Source organism: Struthio camelus, chromosome 2, assembly GCF_040807025.1.
Source record: "Struthio camelus isolate bStrCam1 chromosome 2, bStrCam1.hap1, whole genome shotgun sequence".
NCBI classification, from domain to species: Eukaryota; Metazoa; Chordata; class Aves; order Struthioniformes; family Struthionidae; genus Struthio; species Struthio camelus.
The window spans coordinates 15,279,006-15,285,005 of NC_090943.1; positions in this window are offsets into that span (position 1 = coordinate 15,279,006).

Genomic DNA, 6,000 nt, shown 5'->3' on the forward strand with positions numbered 1-6,000 from the left:
TGGCATTCAGGTAGAGGTTTTAAAAGAAAATAAACAAACCCTCAGAGTCGGACAGTTGTTTTATTTGCTTACGCTTCTACAAAAGCATAAACAGAGGTGTACGTGTAAGAAATGAAGCTTTTAAAGAGTTATTAATTATCCTCATAATATTTGTACTTAGGATTAAAAAGAGAGAGTAAAAGTGAAAGCAGGCTTTGGTTTTGAACAGGGTAAAGCTAACAGCTTACAGCTGGAGTTTTCTCTGTAGTAAGCAATGACCGTGTGTATTAGGGAGAATAAGATGAGGTAAAAATACATGTTGAGCATACTTCAGGTATACTCAGGACTACATCCTAACTAATTCTAAGTTTTTAAGAACAGTAAGTGGTTTATAGTGATGCAGAAGGAAGTATTAGAAGAACAGTCAAAGAGGACACTTAAAGGATGCAAATAAACAAAAAATAGGTAAGGGGGAAGGCTAAAAATCAGATAAGGAAAGAGAAATAGGGAAAGATTTCACAAAACATTATGACAATTGCAAAAAATGCTTTCAAAAAAACATGAGAACAAAGGCCACTGATAAACACAGTAGGGCCTAAAGAGGTTTTTTTTTTTTTAAAGAAACAGGGTAGAAATTGCTGGAAAATTTAAACAAATTATTCTCGTAGCTACTCAGAAAGAAGAATTATATGCAGGTAACAGAACTATATGCATGCAGGTGTAGCCTTCCTGAGGCAGAATGAGGAAAGAAACACTGAAGTAAGCAGAGATTTTACCTGAAATAGATGACAATTTAGCATATCTCAGATGAAATTGAACCTCAGTATTAAGGTATAGCCACTTCAGAGTTCACAGAAAGGGATAGAAACAGTACCACTCTTCATTAGAGTAATGTGTAATACTTTAGCATGCAGGTAACTCTTCCCTTATGTAAAAAGTCACTTTGAAATAAACTGGGCTGCTCACATGAGAGGCAACAATGGGATTAGGCCCCGTAAGTATCTAGAGGAAAGGAAGGTTTAGTGGATTTAAAGGCAAACTGGAGGAATGCTTGCTGTGCAAGGAGGGGCCTCGTAGCATGTCTGTAAAGAACAAACTATATTTGACTTAGAGAATACTGTACATTTCTGGACATAATTTAACCATATCCTTTTACTCAGCAAAGTAATTTTTTTCAAGCCCAAACACAGAAATAGGTACTTATAAGAATGATGTATTAAGAAGCAAAAAAGCATACCTAATTCAGTAATTTACAGAGTAATGGATATTGGAATGAGAGTGAAAGAATCTTCTAATGACAATCAGAAGTTTCAGCTCTGAACAAAACTAATGAACTCCTGTAGACCACGTTATTTAAACTCCTACAAGTAACTGCCATTCTACATTAAAGGTCTGTCATATTTTTAGCTAGATCTGTGAAGGACTTCAGTAATTTCAGTCTAAAAAATTCAAAACCCAGGCACATATCTTCAACCGAAACAAAGCCAGAGCCGGGAGTAATTTTAATTCTCTTCACTAAGTATTTTTTTGGCCATGAGACTACATGTCAAATCAATGTGGCAGTAGCCACAACGGTGTAGGGATATATAGGGTAAACAATGGCTGATGAAGAGTTTTCATGCCTAAAAGTTTGTATTTCCTTCCAGCAGTAGCACTACATGTAGCAAATGAATTTCTCTCTCCTTCCATGTCGCTTCCCTGCAAAGCTCAAGTTGGGAAGCAATGAGACAGCTCCGATCCCTGGTGAAAGACATTCCAGCAGAGCTTAAAGCAGAGCAATCCAACCTTGGCTCCACGGAAATCAGACATGAGCTTTGGAAACCCCCCCCTCCTCTACACCTCCACAGGAACTCCAGGCTCTCAGTCCTGGGAAGAGTAGCCAGCTCTGCGCTGTGGACTAGGACAGGCAAGGAGGAGTACGTGGATATTTGCGTTCTATTTATTCTCTAAACATCTGATCATTGCCTCTGCTAGGGAGAGGACAGTCAGGCTGGCTGGACTTATCTCCCAGACTGGATGTGAGGTACAGGCTACACATTGGTATGCGCAGGCCAAAAGAAGCCTAGTAATTTCTGTTTATGGAGTGATATGAAAAGGTACTGTCTGGAAAGTACCTGTGATCTAGAGGATGGCAAACTGGCTCAGGTTGTTTGATTTCACCTCTGTTGAAAGAAATAGGGCTTTGAACTTTCTTATAAATAGAGTTGCTTCAAAGACAGACAACTCCACCATCAATCTTTCTAACAGAGGAATAACCTAAACTTCCAGACTTTTAACCAGACATTTGTATTAGGAGCTGCCAGAAAACAAAGAATAAAGCAGTGATTACAAAGAACTGCCAGGACATTAAGTGTACATGAGGTCTACTGGCCTACATGTATTATATAGATCAGTTTTAAGATCTCTTTCTCTTGACACTTGTTAAATCCTTGGGGTTGACCAATATAACTTGCAAACACTATAGCTGCAAAGTAAATAGGTAGGCACAACTCTCTGTCTTCTATCCAGTCAGAAACCAAAAGTATGCATATCTATTCTACAAAGTAAAATAGTGATATTACTGAAAAACTGTCTGAAACAAAACAAAATTAAAAACTAAACCTACTGAATGATCCAGGTCGGTATTTCTGACACACATCCTTTTTTCAAGATAGATTCACAAGTGTTCTTCAACAAAATTTTAGAAAATTAAGAACAAGAAAAGGTGGTTCCCTCCTTCACTTAGTATAACCCAGGAGGACTCACTCAACAGATCAAATCTGCACATATCGCTTGAGGTGGATCTTGTAGCCAGCTCCACTTCTTTCATCCTGAGACTACGCTGTTCTCCAGAGTAAATTTTTCTGTACCTCACCCACTGAAGCTTATCCTCTTCATATAAATATATAATGGAGAAGGGAGATAATGTATGTACAATAGGTCAAATACTCACCTGACTGAGAATTGGCTTTCTTCCATGGCACAATTAGCATTTTCTTTTCTATACAGAGTGTTACGATTTCCACATAGGGACTGAAGGACATCCTCAGAACTCACTGCCTTTTGCAGGAACAATGAGAAAGAAAGAAGATTGCAGTATAACTCACCTAAACTTTATGTGAATGCCTTCATTACTAGACTGAGATACTATTAGCTTTTACTTCTCTTCCAGCTAGTGAACTTTACTTCACACCCCCTCATCCCCTTAAACATAATCATTGTTGTCAAATTCTCTGCTTTTACCTAATTTAGCAGTTTCTGCTAGAATTTCACTTGCAGGTTTTTTTTTAATTTGCCAAAAAAAGGAGAGGAAAAGGCTTTCTAATTTAACATGAAGTTTATGCAACTGTCAATGAAAAAAAAGCAGATATTTGTAGAGGATTGAGCTCTTCATCTTATATCTTATGTCCCTTTCTTCATCTTTTTTATTCTTCCTGTTATATTAAAGGCTTTAGTGTGTATATATATTGCATAAAGAGCAGAGATGAAGATTTGTTCAATTAGAAAGCTGCTTCTTAATTTGTATTTTAACTGAGGTGTTCTAAGTACCTTTTCATGAACTGTCTACTGAAAGGGAAAGCTGATACTGGAAGACAGATTGCACTAGTTAGTGGGAATTTTTGTTTTTTCCATTAATTTAAAAGCTTTCTACCTGCCTAACTGTGGTTAATTAGTACCATTTGGGGGACATAGCAGAGAAGCCATAATTTCCTCTGTCCTCCAGTGGTCACAGAAAGTGTGTGGGAAAGCAAGGACTAGAAGGATATCTGCGATCCTGACCCATTCTCATTATCTGTTTCCATTTTAAGTAACATCAGTACAGATTTTTATGTTATGTGAATGAATATTTAAAGTGAAATTATAGTATTCAATGGCAAATTACAACTTGATGTGACCAAGAGACGATTAAGTCCATCATTTTGCTTAAGAGCTCAGATATTTGGAGTAATTGGATGATAGCTGTAGGGCATCCTTTTGGTCTATAATTAGGCCATTTCTTTCTCATCCCCTCACGGTGTGTATAATTACAAATTAATTTGAAATCCCACTGTGAGTAAAGAAAATCAGTTTTATAGAATAGAAGTGAAAGAGCCACAGGGATATTATTTTTAAAAAGATTTTTAGTGTTTATGCCAAAATACTCAGTTTGGCCCCAAGCCACATCCCTACGGACTGCAAGGCTCACATTTGGTTTCTTTCTTAACTTTTATACATGCATGGTTAAATTTTCTCACTTAAATGACATTTCATAGCACCACACTTTTGACATTGCTCTAGTATCTGTCAGCAGGTGTCAACGGCACAAGTTGGGGCAAAAAATGAAAACCAGCTGTGAGAAGCTTGGTAGGCAACATTACTGTCAGAGGATGTACAGGCAGATCTAAACAAGCTGATCTAGTCAACCATTTTATTTTTAGTTTTGCCACTATTTGCTTATTATTAAAATGTATCTTTCTGCTTTTACCCTGAAAGCGTTAAATGTTATGCAGCCCTAGCTAGCATAGCATTCCTGCTCCTGCGTGCTCACCCTTTCATCTCCTTGCAGAGGTATGCTGTGGGCAAGTTCCGCTTCCCTTCCCTTATCACAACACTGTGGTCAGATGCATCAGACCTCCTACCTGCATTAATGCCGCCACAGGTAAAGACATGCACTTCTGACAAATGAATAACCCCAGCCAGAGCCGTGGAGACAGTGTTTTGACTTGCTGAACTTCCTGTTCCACTCAAGGGACACGCATGTTTTCATCTCGCCCCAGGAATCTTTAAAGAGGTCGGTAAAAGGGTCCCAGGTGTGATCTGAGCCCCAGTAACGTCAATGGTTAGCCAGGGGCTGCACTGGGTGGGCAGGCATGGAGAAAGGTATCAAGATGTGATCATGTTTGTAGGTGTGTTGTAAAAAACTGTAGAATCCCATGCCATTAGTGTGACAAGGTTACACTTAGACTTCTGGCAAAAAAAAAAAAAAAGAAAGAAAGAAAAGAAAAAGAAAGAAAGAGAGAGAGACAGAGAGAACAGAGAGAGAGAAAAAAAAGGAACTGCTTATATCTAAGTTCCAAAGTTCATTAAAAGGGTTCTTTACTGCATAGCTGTAAAGCTAAGATGTGCTGGGACATGTGGAAAAATAAGGAGGTGTTAAAAAGCTACCAAGCTTCTGAGTTTTAAAAAACAGTTCAAAGTCCTAGTCTTAGATTATTCATATTGTGACCTCCAGGCCTATTTGTGATACCATAAAAGCTATTTTCAGGAAGGAAGGAAGAGATTATCAAAAAGGAAAGAACTTCTTTTTAATCTAATAATGTCCTGATAGCAATAATCTTTTCCATAAAAAAATTCATTTGAAGAGCTCAGAGTAGTTTTTAGATTAAAAAAAGTCATAACAACATAGTAAAAAGCTGGAGTAATTAGCTAGAAATAAGAGGCAGAGAAAGAGACCTGGATGCACTCATTGTTCACAGATCAATCAGGTAGCCTAGTCCTCTAGTCTTGAAAAAAAGTAGATATGATGATAGCATACATTGATTAAAATATTTCCAGAGTAGTAGTGTCATTGCATAATTTTTGAAATTAGAAGTGCTTTAAAATTTCCAGATGAAACTGAATAAATAAAACACTTAATGCTGACATTTTCATCAGAAAATACAGAAATATCCAAAAAAATTTATCCTTTAGAAATCTTTTTTACCCTTTAGAAATCTAAATCCCATTCACTACTTGGAAAATATTTCATTAGAAAATTTTCCACCTCCTCTGCTTAATTCCTAGACCAAATGGTATGCCTAAAAGTTATGGCATATATAAAGGAAAAAAAGGAAGGCATATATATAGGTAGATAAAAGACTTTTTTCTTGCTGCAATAATAAAAACATCATTTCAAGATTTTAAGATCATATAAGATTTTATGTCTGCCATACAACTAATATACTTGGTTGTAATTGGTTAATTGGCTAATCATCTGTAAAGAACAGTTAAAGCTATACAGGTCTAATACCTATAGATAACCACTTAGGTTGATAAGACTTTTAAAATCTTTCTTTTCGTTTT